This window comes from Labeo rohita, chromosome 22 (assembly GCF_022985175.1).
Source record: "Labeo rohita strain BAU-BD-2019 chromosome 22, IGBB_LRoh.1.0, whole genome shotgun sequence".
NCBI classification, from domain to species: domain Eukaryota; kingdom Metazoa; phylum Chordata; class Actinopteri; order Cypriniformes; family Cyprinidae; genus Labeo; species Labeo rohita.
The window spans coordinates 61,506,329-61,520,005 of NC_066890.1; the positions used below are offsets into that span (position 1 = coordinate 61,506,329).

General features: G+C 35.6%; 1 long non-coding RNA gene across 4 annotated transcripts; it reads right to left on the reverse strand.

Annotated features, from left to right (window-relative positions):
* Positions 1-2,037: 2,037 nt before the first annotated feature.
* On the reverse strand, positions 2,038-10,032 carry LOC127153311 (uncharacterized). Of its 4 annotated transcripts, none has more exons than XR_007825245.1 (6): positions 10,019-10,032; positions 4,236-4,284; positions 3,157-3,467; positions 2,976-3,041; positions 2,661-2,889; positions 2,038-2,573 (listed from the first exon to the last, which is right to left on the reverse strand). It is a non-coding gene; the product is annotated as an uncharacterized LOC127153311 (long non-coding RNA). The 4 variants fall into 4 exon arrangements; XR_007825243.1 differs by lacking the exon at positions 10,019-10,032 and having other exon boundaries at positions 2,039-2,573; positions 3,157-3,291; positions 3,387-3,467; positions 4,236-4,404; XR_007825244.1 differs by lacking the exon at positions 10,019-10,032 and having other exon boundaries at positions 2,039-2,573; positions 3,157-3,310; positions 3,387-3,467; positions 4,236-4,404.
* Positions 10,033-13,677: the final 3,645 nt, after the last annotated feature.

The following is a 13,677-nucleotide window of genomic DNA, read 5'->3' on the forward strand; positions in this document are numbered from 1 at the left end:
GGTGGACAACAAAAACTGTGATCTATTCTCATCATGGACAACAAACTGTGCTGATTAGATGGTCTTTTCAGCAACTTCCCAATATGTAAGTTGCAAGTCATAGTTATCTTAGAATAAGAACAGACCCAAAAAAATCTACATCAGTGCCTATTTATAATGGGCTCCATTTATTTAAATAGATTAGGAGTAAAAATACAGTGTTGACAGTAAACAAAGACACCAGTTTAAACAACCAATACATACTGTGACACTTCATTGCACTCACACATCACAATGCCAATGTGTCATTCAGTAAGACAAGGTACAGACTCATCTCTGTCCTCTTCAGGTGCTAAACATCAGTAATGTGCATGCTCATCTTGCTTATAATACAGTACAGGATTCATGTTGATCTTTCCCTGCTGCATTACCCTTAGTTGTGCATGAATTGTCTTTAGCAATATAGTTCTTGCAGCCTTTCATGTAACGCCATTAATACGACCAAATGTTCATGTCTTTATTAAAACAATAACAGTAATTACAAATAACAAATATTTTTTCAGTTTTTTTTTCTCAAATGTACAAGATAGAACATTTTGACAGAAAAACACAGAATTGTTGACATTATTGCAGATTTATTAAAAAGGCAAAACTGAAATATCACCTGGTCCTAATACAGTCCCAACAGTGAAGCATGGTGGTGCTGTCCATTTCATCATGCTGTGGGGGTGTTTTTCAGCTTCATTTGAGGATGACTGTGTTTGATTATACTGATTGGACTTGATTAGAAAAGCCACACACCTGTCTAAAAGATCTTACAGCTCAGTGCATGTCAGGGCAAATGAGGATCTGGGCCAAAGGAACTGCCTGAAGACAAGACAATGACCCTAAGCACAGATCTGCTAAAAAAACTGCTGCACTTAAGGTTTCTAAGAGCAAGTGGCCTGACTAATCCTTAAATGGAATGTTTGCCCAGCCAGAACCCTGACTTAAACCCAAACTGAGCTATCTCTGGAGAAGAGCCTAAAAATGGCTGTCCAACCCAAAGATCACTGTGGCTGAGCTCCAGACCTGACAGAACTGGGAGAAGGTTCTGCAAAGAGGAATCACTGCAGCCCTCCCCCAATCCAGGTTTATGGCAGAGTGGCCCGATCTTTCCTCTCCTCAGTGCAAGACACATGAAAGCCCGCATGGAGTTTGCTAAAAAACACCTGAAGAACTCCAAGGTGGAGAGAAATCCCCAAGACTCATCTTTCCCAAAAAGGCTGTAAGATTCTCTGGTCTGATGAGACTAAGATAGAACTTTTTTTCTTTTTAAATAAATCTGCAAAAAGGCACTGCTCATCACCTTCTGTACAGTTTTTCAACAGTCAAGCATGGTGGTGCTGCTGTGGGGGTGTTTTAAGCTGAGGGAAAAATGAACTTAAATGATTTTAGCAAATGGCTGCAATATAACAAATCCTGAAAAATTTCCAGAGTGGGACCTCAGACTGGGCCAATACTTTCCAACAAGACAATGACCCAAGCTGTATGTATTGTTTACAAAACTAAATGACTGTTCTTGAATGGCCCAACATCAGCCCTGACTTAAACCCACTTGAGCATCTCTGGAGAGACCTAAAAATGGCTGTCCACCAACGTTTAATCCAACCTGACAGAACTGGAGAGGATCTGCAAGGAGGAATGGCAGAGGATCCCCAAATCCAGGTGTGAAAAACTTGTTGCATCTTTCCCAAAAAGACTCATGGCTGTATTAGATCAAAAGGGTGCTTCTTTTAAATCAGATAAAAACCAATACAAATGTATATTTCATTTTTCTTTTTAAATAAATCTGCAAAAATTCACATTCTGTGTCTTTCTGCTCAATATCAGGTGCTGTCCTGGTTTTAATGAGGAAAAAAATGAACTTAAATAATTTTAGCAAATGTCCCTATTATAAACTTCTTCTTCCATGACTTAATTTGCAGTTGTTATGCAGCACCCTACAGTACAACTGACAAACAAAAGACATGTGAGCAATTCAAATCAAATCACTTTATTTACAACAATATTATGAACGTAAGTGTACAGATGGTGAAAGTCTTTTGTGCAAACTGCAGCATGACAGTATGGATAAGTATTTAAAAAAAAAAAAAAAAAAATATATATATATATATATATATATATATATGCAACACACATATATAAGGGACTCAATACAGCTAAAGAACAACATACGGTAAATATTATACTATACAGAGAGCATGAAATGAAAACAGTAATAAACACAATAATCGCAGTACACATATACCACTGCAGTGCACTACAGTATGAATTAGTGCAAACAGAATGTCAGGATACAGAATAATAGTGAGTCAGAGTCCAGTCAGTGTAAATGATAGAGTGCAGTTCATATGAGGTTGATGTGCTGTGTGTGGTGTTACTGGTACGAGTTCAGTTCAGTCTGATTGCCTGTGGAAAGAAGTTGTCTTGCAGTCTGCTGGTGTAGGTTCTGCAATAACATCTGCCTGATGGTAACAGTAAGAGCAGTCCATGGCTTGGGTGACTGGAGTCTCTGTGACGGTCCTCCTCACACACCACCTGGTGTAGATGTCCTGGAGGGACAAAATAAGTATTTATAATGTGGTGAATTAATAAACAATATAAAGTATTTTTATTTATAATCATTGCACTGGATTTACCATTGACTCCTGTTGGAGGTTGTTGGAGGTATGGGCCAAAATAATCCCTCCATAACTATCTCGCAGTTGATCAGTTGTGAAGTTTACTTTTATGGGCCGTAACATCTGAGCTGTCACAGTAGAGCCGTTCATGAATGCAGTCCTCACAGCAGATACCTGATGGGTTCAGGCTGCAGTGCTGAACTTGGTGACTGTTGAATTGATCTCTTCATCAACTGGCTTCATCCTCCTTCAAACAAACCCACAAAATAATAAGTCAACAATAACTCCAGAGAAATACTGTTGGTGAATGCAGATGTAGGTGTCAGTACTCACCATATTCGATCATTTCCTGCCCAAATTCCAAAGATAATGGCAGAGTTGATTTGCTTATTCTAGGAGCTATAAAAAGATGCACGTGTGAAAAACTTGAAGTAACTGTAACTGCTGTCTTTTGAGAGATCAATGTCAATGCTGGTACCACACACACAACTGCATTGCTTGAGTACATACATACCAATGGAAATGTGCAACTTTCCAGCTCTCTGTCTTTTTCTGTTTGGGCTCAAGAAGGCCATATTCATTCCTCATTCATCAGGACTGGTTTGACTTGCTAGCTGTGACTGATTTTCTTTGCGTTTTTGGTCTTCAGCTGTAAAACAAGAAAATATCTATTGACCCCATGTTTAATTATTATTTTTGTTTAAACATAAATTAAGCAGTTATAATAATAAACTTCAAGCTCACATTCCCTGGCAACTTTAACAGGCTCCTGAGTTCATCTGTACACATCAGATTCAGAGTCTGAGAAAGGCCATCATGCAAAAACTTACAACACAGCACATAAGAATGTGTAGGAGTAAAGGAATAAGATGAAGCAAAATAGGCAGAGAAAGGCAACATTTTGTGTGCAAGTTTAACAGAGTGAGAGGAAAGTAGTATTAGAAAAAGCTGTATTGTCCAATAGCAAGCTACATTAATATGAACAATTTTAAATATGATTACATGCTGACAGTATTGTTGTAAGCAATTTAAAGGCCTCTTTACACCAAGGATGAGTCCACACCGCAGCAGACAACAACATACTCTAACTGCAGCATGTATACACCATCATCGTCTGTTGGTGTGGATGCTAAAATATTTACCATTATATACATTTCTTGTTCTTGGTGTGAACAACTTTAAGTGATTTGATTTGGCCAAATTAACTGAAGATCTGATTTGTCTAAACTAACATTTCCAGACTCCTGTTTCTTAGATGTGTTTATTAAACACCAACATTGAAAAAAAGGCTGAGTCTGAGGTGTGAACAGATATCATGTACTGTTAGAATGGGAAGAGACGGCACCAATTTGTAAAGGTTATTCAAAAATTCAATGGACTTAATATAAACTTGACGATATAAACACTGGGGCACAAATGGGCATGAACTACATGAGAGCTGAAGCTATGGCCAATGACAGCAGTAGGAGTGAAAGTCGTAGAATTTTGTATAAGTACACTTATCAAATTTTTTCCACTTATCCACTTGTCCAATATCAAATGAATTTGTTGACTTGGTAAATTGCATAAATTATTACTGCTTCAACATGATACCTTTACAAGAGATGGCTTCTTAAAAGAGCCGCTGTGTGATCCGATGTAACTGCAAGACAGAAACAAAATATTGAATTACAATTACTTCACAAAACCGTATTAAAGGCATGGCAAGCGTTGTCATTACTGTGCTTTACGAATAGCATACAGTTAAAAAGGTTAATGTGGTAAAAACATTGTAAGTGTTGTTTTTACTGTGCAGATGTTATTTTAACTACAAATACCACAGTAAAACTAGAGTTACTGAGGTAAACTACAGTAATTGAGTTACAGTTAAACCCATAGTAAGCGTTGAGGTTATTGTGCTTTAACTACAAATACCACAGTAAAATACAGTCACTGTAGTAAAAACATAGTAAGAATCAAGGTAATTGTGCTTTTACTACAGTTACCACAGTAAAACTACAGTTACTGAGGTAAACCCATAGTAAGCATTGATGTTACTGTGCTTTAACTACAAATACCACAGTAAAGTACAGTCACTGAAGTAAAAACATAGTAAGAATCAAGGTTGTTGTGCTTTTACTACAATTACCACAGTAAAACTACGGCTACTGAGGTAAACCAAGCATTGAGGTTACTGTGCTTTAACTACAAATACCACAGTAAACGCAGTCACTGTAGTAAAAACATAGTAAGAATCAAGGTTGTTGTGCTTTTACTACAAATACCACAGTAAAACTACAGCTACTGAGGTAAACCCATAGTAAGCATTGATGTTACTGTGCTTTAACTACAAATACCACAGTAAAACTATGGTTACGGTGGTAAAAGCATGGTATGTTTTGTGGTTACACATGATGTGTTCGAACGACAGTTACTATATCAGGGCTCTCAAGTGTCACGCATTCACCGTGAGACACACGCATTTCAACCAGTTCACACGCTCTCAGGCCACACCTTGTATTTCTCACGCTGAGAAGTAACGGATAACTTGTCCCGCTATATAATGTTAATGGACGAGGAGCAGGCTTTGCAGAGAGAAGTTCTCTGCCGAGTTCATAGCTGTCTTCAGAGTTATAGCCATCTACCAGCCAAGAAATTAGAATTTGCTGTTTTTACGTGATCCCGCTACAATCACGTTCGTCACTAGGCAACTTAGACGCGCACACACGGGACAAGGCCAGCGGTGGAATCGTTGCGGGGCTGCCGCTTTCTCTCGCAGTGGAAACGTTTAGCGCAGTTGAGGCGGTGGTCGCGTTGCGGTCTCGGAGCGGACGTTGCCATTATATTATATAAATCAGTGGTTCTCAACATTTTTTGGGCCAGCGCCCCCCTACCCATTATCCAGGCCCCTCACCGCCCCCCATCAAATAAATCGTAGTCTAATTGTCCTCACTGAATATTAAAGTTGATTATTATTATTTTGTGTTTATAATGAGGACCGTTATTGTATTTACAGTAATTCAAACGTATAGAGTCATTATGATTTTTTGGAAATTACTTTATGGATGCATTGAATTGATCAAAAAAGACAGTGAAGTACTTTTTTACAGTAAATTATTTTAAAATAAGTGTAATAACATTAATTTATAGAGTTTTTAAGCATGTTAGTGGTTTTCATTGCTATAGCTTCAGTGCTGTTGAGATGCTGATATATATTGTTGCCCCAAATTTAAAAAGACTAAATAAAAATGACATAGTGGACATTGTTATTTTGGTGAGTAAATCCCACATTTACACAAAAACCTTACATTACTATATTTCATAGATTTTGTGAGAATATTTCAAAGTTTACTTAAAAAAAAAAAAAAAAACAAGTACAACCCTAATTCTAGAAAAGTTGGGACATTTTGTAAAATGATAAAATCTGTAATTTGATCATTCTATTTTACTTTTATTTAACTGACAAAAGTACAAAGAAAAGATTTCCGAAGTTTTCACTGACCAACTTAAATGTATTTTGTAAATATAAACATTTATTTAAAAAATATTTATTGATTGATTGATTTGAAGTATGCATCCCACTCCAAAAAAAGTTGGGACAGAAGCAAAATAAAAGTCAAAAGGTTATAGAATAACCAAATAAACTGCTTTGAAACACAGCAAGCAGGTGAATTGGTAATAGGTGAGGGAATCATGTTTGGCTATAAATGGAGCTTCTCAGTTCTGCAAGCAAAGCTGGATCATGGCTCAAAATGTGTTTATATTAACAAAATAAAACTAAGTTGGCCAGTGAAAACACTGGATTTTTTCTTTGTACTTAAGTCAGTAAAATATAGGCTAAAGAGAACAAATGACATATTCTTAATTTTATGGCATTTCACAAAAATGCCCCAACTTTTAATTGGGGTTGTAGAAAGATGGGAAACATATGCTCCTCATTTTTAAAATAGTTGCTATTTTAGTGCTGATTTATATATTTAGTTTCCTGATTTATATATTTGTTATAGTCAATTAAATTTCAAATCTTGTTTTTTTTTTTTTTTTTGTTTTGTTTTGTTTTGTTTTTTTTTGTCAGTGTGTTGTGTCAGCTATAATAATAAAAATGTTTCTTAAGCAACAATCAGCATAATTTCTGAAAGATCATGTGACTCTGAAAGCTGTAGTAATATACACTGTAAAAAATGCCGGTGAATTTAACAGTAAAAAACTGTAAAAATGCTACAGTAAAAACATGTTAAATGGTTAACAGTAAAAGACTGTAAAATTTACAGTGAATAACCATAAATTGACATTCCCAGAATTCCCTGTTACATTTTTTTATTTGATGTTTTTTTGTTGAAATAACTCTTTCTTCTTAGTTTTTACTTAGTTTTGTACAATAGGGTTGTATGTTACATCTAATGTTGTTAAATTAATGTTTATTGCATTATTTCAGTTTTATGTGTGTTACCATGATGGTGTTTAGTGATTGTGTGAATGACACTGTGCATCTTCTATGTATGTTAATATTTAAAAGCTGTTTGCGATGAGCTTTCGTTCATCATGCGACTTTCTCATCACCACCTGCTTTTGGTGGCTATCAGTGTATTACAAAGGTACAAAACAGATTTCAGTACTTCAGTAAGTTGGTAAATTAACATTATATCAGTTAATGAAATTACAGTATTTACCTGTAAATTTAAGTGAAAACCGTAAAATGTGAAACGTTGCTACCGTAACTTTTACAGTAAAACTCTGGTAACCACAGCTGCCGGTTTTTTACCGTACATTTTACAGATTTTTTTTTACAGTGTACTGTAGCTTAGCATGAGAAGAAAACACTTTTTTTTTTTTTTTTTTTTTTTTTTTTAAATGGTAGATTTAAACATTTACTGTTTTTACTGTAGGCTGTTTTTTAAAACAAACAAATGCAACCTTTTTTATGAACCCATTAACAAATCATACTGACCTTTTTTAATGGTAGTGTATATTATAGGCTATATATTTATAATATATAAGCCTGCTTTGAAAGCATGTATCTTAACCCCCAAAACAGCTCATACATAATTTTATTTATTTATTTATTTATTTTAATGTCATTGAATAGCACATGACATTCATCACATTTTTGATTTATCATTTGAAGTATCATTATCATTAGAAGCAAAAAAGGAGCAAAAAAGCCACGTGGATATAAATTAGGCTATGTTTGTGAGCTTTGAATCAACGCTTTAGAAATTTGGTATTCAAGCCAACTGCAGCCAATCAGCAAACAAAAAGTAGTAATATTAATTTTTCTAAACAAGACAAAACATCTCTTGCTACATCGTGTCTGAATGGTTGCTATTGTTTTGACGCAGCGGCTGCGCTACAGAAAGTCAAGCAAGCACTAGTCAGAGCCGTATAGAGAGATCTAGTGAAGTCGTTGCTAAGGAAATGATACATCGTCTAGTCTAGGAGCAGGAGCACTACTACACTGGCCGCGAACAGCGCGACGCGTTGTGTTAAAGCACATCGATCCCGTTATAATCAGTCGTTCAGTAACAACTGAGCGCGAGCGCTACAATAAACGGATGCCGCGCTCTATTACTGCCTATGGGATTCCTTGCGCCTGCACTACCGACAAGTTGAAAAATAGACATAGAAAGTGCGTTTTTTAATGTATCCAGTGTAGAGACAGCGTTAGGATGTGGCAGACCATTTTCTTTTGCAAGTTTCAGCTCATACATCTTTGGTGTAAACTCGTCTTGACCAAACGCCCCTCAGGAACAGCTCAACGCCTCCCTTTCAAAAATTTTGCTTCCAGCGCCCCCCCGATGCTGTCCGAACGCCCCCTGGGGGGCGGTACCGCCCCCGTTCAGAAACACTAATATAAATAAATGCAGGTTTTTTTTTTTTTTTTGTTTTTTTTTACGATTTACGATTCCTAGACAAAATCACTTGCCTGTGATCAAAGATAGTGAGAGCTGATGTTGGGGAATATAGCCAAATTCGTGCTAAATTATTAGTTCTTCAACAGCTTTAACTAATTGTGGGCTACCTGAAATTAAGAAAAGGACTAGATAATTGGTAAATCTGCTAAAAAAGACAAATTCATCCAAATAAAATAAATTGTTTTATATATTTCAAAACACAAATGTATCAACATTGTTGGGTAGGTTATTTTGGAAATACGCTATAGTAGGCTATAGATTAAATTTCCCTATTTAAAATGTAATACGTAGTGTAACTATTTCAATTGCTTTAGAGGTAATGTAACATTACATTTGATTACTTTTCTAAATTTCTAACGAATGTTAATCCTTTTGAAACTTTTAAAGCAAGCAGGTTTAACCTTACAGTAGCACTCAACACTAATTACTGTCAAATTTACAAAATCTTTCATCACTTGAATTAAGATTATAATAATTTAATTTTAAAGCACAGCCACCACAAAATCTTTAGTACCTCTTTTTACTTTCAGATCATGAGGTTAAATACAGATTTAAAATCATAAGATATAGTTTAATAGCTATGATACAGTTAATCTTAAAAAATAAAGCATATACATACACCCAAATATGAAATAATTCAGTTATTGAATAAGCATGTGTCCTATTTTGTGTCCCAAACTCCTGAAACATTGGTGTCTCATATTTTAAAGCAGTCAGTGCAATTTGGGAAATAAATCAGTCAAAATATTCACATGTAACCGACTTTGTAATTGTACACAAACTGTAAAATTAAACTGTAATTTAACTATATTCGTTATTTCTCAGTAACTGTAACAGATTAGTTCAATTTTGTTTTTAATTACATTACATAATTCCATTACATGTAACTACTCTAGCTAAGTTTGAGCCCCTACCACTGTCATCAAGGCATCAAAATGCATACAAAATGACATTCGTAAGATGAAATATATACCCTCTCTCTTTCACAAACACACACACACAGATTGACATACATGCTCAGGGCAAGTTCTGCAATCCTCCTGTATGTTTACAGTATGTGCATTGAGCACTGCTGTTTAGTTTGCTCGTTTGGGGCCAAATTTATTTTTACTTTTGATGCATCTGCATTTTTGAAATATTTAAAACATTTTATTTTTATGAATTTGACTTTTATCAGATCTACCAGTTGTTATATTTTTTTATTTTGTGCTGGTCAATTATAAACAATAGATAGTTGAACTTCTAGCAAAAACTGGAGAGATTTGCATGGGGCCGAGGGGCCGCTGCTGCAAATATTTGAGTGGCTCCTCCCCTAACAGATAAAATCTCACTCCAAACTTTTTCCAAAACTTGAGAGCCCTGCTATAGTAAAAATATGGTAAACGTGTGGACTTGTTACATGAACGCTTTCCCACCATAGGCAAATTTTAAATTAATCATTTCATTCATAAATACGGAACGATCGACTATTTTAGGAGACGGTACCTGTATGTGTCTTGCTATCATCTAAAATCAGTCTTTTAATGCACTAAATCGCTAGTCATTGGTCCGCCTGGAGTTGATGGCGTTGGGGAAACGATCGCCCCTGCTGGTCCGCCAGTGGTAATTTCACCGTCATACATGCGTGCGGTGATTAACCATTTGGATGGACGATAACAGCCTTCTGAGCCTACCAGTAGGCGCAGCAGGCCCCTTCTGGCCCGTATCAATGAGCTGATAATGACTGATAACGCCCATTCAATCGAGTGAATGATAATCAATTTGTCGTGTACATGGTCTGATAAGTTAATTTTTAACTTTTAACTGGACAAATATAAAGGGATCTGCCTACCTGGTAGCTATTTTAAAGGTTCTGCCACATGTGTTGCTTATTTGAAAATCAAGATTTATTTACAAAAAAAAAAAAAAAAATGTGTGTGTAAATGGCCCCTAAAAAAATGTTGCGGAGTACGAGAAACTCAGTGATGGACACTTAATTTTTCCACTATTGTATCATTACTATTATAAATAAATATTCAGTCTATAGTTTTTCTGTCATGTGATAACATCTAGAAAAATATCCATTTACTTTTTTCAGAATATTTTCATTTTAATATGTTTTAATCACAACATAACGTGTTCAGACATAGCCGGACGCATTTCGGTAATGAGAATTTTAGCAGAAAATGCAATAAAATGCAAAAATAATTAATTTCTATGTTGAAATGACTATTTGTGCAAGGTAGAGAACAGTATTGTCTTCATTATGATGGGTTTTTTTATTAACAAATTGCATGTTTAATATTTAAAATAGTTAGTGCCGTGGTGTTTTAATAGTTTCGTGAGAATAACCCACACACTCAAATCAATTAGCTCAGAATCTGATAGGTACTGGTGCCAAAAACAACTATTAGAACATATGTTTTGGTACAAGTGCAAACCATTTTAAGCAAAGTTAACTAACGTTGCTCAGGACAGAATAACCACAATGATCAATTGATTGAGAAATTTTTATTTTATTATTTTTTTTAATTGTTTTTATTTACGTGTATAACACAGAAAACATCCTGTGTGTAATCTAGAGTAACGCAATGCAAATATTTCCGTTGCTTTTGATAATGCGCACAGTAGCTGCATTTCAATTACCCTTCAAATTCGCACAAACTGAAATCGCGAATTGGGAACACGTCAGTTTCGCAAAAACTCCCATGTATGGCAAAAAAGTTTATAGGGGTGAGCGGGGCACAACCTAACGCGGGGTTAGTTGTAACACGTTGTAACACGTTGTAACACTGCGTTACAACCTGCCCCGCTATATTAAACTATGCTTTTCAATGACATTAGCAATGTAGTTTTCACTATTTACTTTTATGGATTTTAAAAAGAAACCACAAGAAACAGGTGAATAAAGACTGACAGTCGATGTTTAATGTTGAGAAATTATTTCATTATTATTTCAAGAAATGTCAAGCATTTTGGCTCGTTTATGTGTCTCCTGTTCTATGAGAGCAATGTTTGGAGGGAGGGAAGTGCTTTTTGAATGAGTTTCATCTATTAGCGCACACTGTTTTGAACTATACTGTATAGCTGTATTTTATTTATTTATTTTTTTTTTTTGCGATCATGGCCGTTTCACGCATGGTTGCAATGTGTTCATTGTGAACCTCAACAATTAGACTTTTTTTTAATTCTTAAAAAAACTTAAAAAACTTTTTTTTTTTTTTTTTTTAAAAAGTCTAATCTACTCATTTTTATTTTATTGACAAAACATTTTAGTTTGTCGTGTATATTTTTTTCATTCGATCAGATAACATTTTATGCTGTCATATGGTCATGTTACAACGTGCCCCTCACGTTACAATTTACCCCACCTACGGGGCACGCTGTCACTTTTCACATCCTTTGTTTTGAGGTAAATAACAAAAAACGTACACACTGTAATTATGAAACAAAGCTACATATTTGTACTAGACAAGTGTGAAAATAACGTGAACCCCACGTGGATTTACACAAACTGAGAGATTCAAAAAGTGTTAGGTTGTGCTCTGCGCTCCCCTACGTTCGCATGAGATGCTTTTTGGGCAATTTGAAAAAGGAATATTTTGCAAAACTGCAATGGAAACAGATTTTTCGCATTTACAGGTCACCTTGCGCACGTAATTCACATTATCATTCTTTAATATACTATAACTTTAATGTCCATTGCCAAGATTTATTGCGAGAGGGAAAAAAAGTTTTAGAGGCATAACATGGGTTAATGGAAACGCCGTTATCTCACAACAGTTTTTTTTTTTTTTTTTTTAAATCAACATTTATGACGCATCGCAAAAGTTTTGTGCAAATCTGTAATCGAAACGCACCTACTGTTGAAATATTCTATGTATCCTATATAAAACAATTGTGGAAGACGCTTCGCATGTTTCAGAAAGAAAGTTTTTCTCATATGAGAGCCAGGCGCCTCAAGGCTAAACTGACTGAGCTAATGAAAGGGGCATACAGAAGAAAATGAATCTTTGCAACCGTGGGAAAGTAATTATCTTCTGAAAAACAGTCTAGCAGGTGGTTTTCTACAACGAAAGAAAGCATTATGAAAATTCATAAACTGGAAAAGTACTGGGGATGACATGATTTGTACGCGCACTGGATAGTGACTGATAATCAAAAAAAAAAAATGTACAAAGATTGTATACTGGACACAAAACACTTCAGATGTTTTGCAGGCATCTCAGCTTTGTTGTCTTCTTGCAGTGAAGTTTGACTTCTGAAACTCTGCCTCCTGAGCACCGTTTTACAAGACAGAGAGGAAGATTTTCCACACCACTACTAGATATTTCCAGTTTATCAGTATTTCTAAGTCTCAAATGCCATTAGTCTGTCGTTAATGTCTTGCCAGTTTCATGTTGCATTTCGTTATATTTCTAGAGTCTGATAATGCTTGATTTTTAAGTTTCGGTTGGCAGATGGAACTTGTTTGTGAATAAACTGCACTATAAGCTTTAAGCCCAAAATATATTTAGGTTTTTATGCGTACGTACATTGAGTGCAACGCAAATTTTGTCACCAAAACAGCATGCACGTACTGTATGCTCAGTGTCAACTAAACCATTAAACCAGTGGTCTCAAACTCAGTTCCTGGAGGGCCACAGCTCTGCACAGTTTAGCTCCAGCCAGCTCCAAACTACACCTGCTTAATAGTTTCTAGTGATCCTGAAGACCTTGATTAGTTGGATCGGGTGTGTTTAATTAGGGTTGGAGCAAAACTGTGCAGAGCTGTGGCCCTCCAGGAATTGAGTTTGAGACCAGTGCATTAAACCATATTTACTTGGCGCACACAAGTCAAACAATGCACATTAATTTGCTTTCCACTAATTAGTTATTCCACTAGGTGGCAACATTGGCCCACACTGTTGTTTCACAATAAAAAGAGAAACTAAAGAGAGAATGCAACAATAACAAGATGCCTGATTTGACATGTACATGTGTTATAAGATAGCCAGAACTTTATTTTAAAAGAGTAGGAAGAAAATTTGATCTGTCATAATGTCCGGAGAACAATAGCACAGACACTGAACAAAGATAAAGCTTTCTAATGTGCTTGTACACGCCATCAAATAGAGTATGAATACTTTAGACCAGAGGTCTTCAGCCCTGCTCCTGGGGACCCA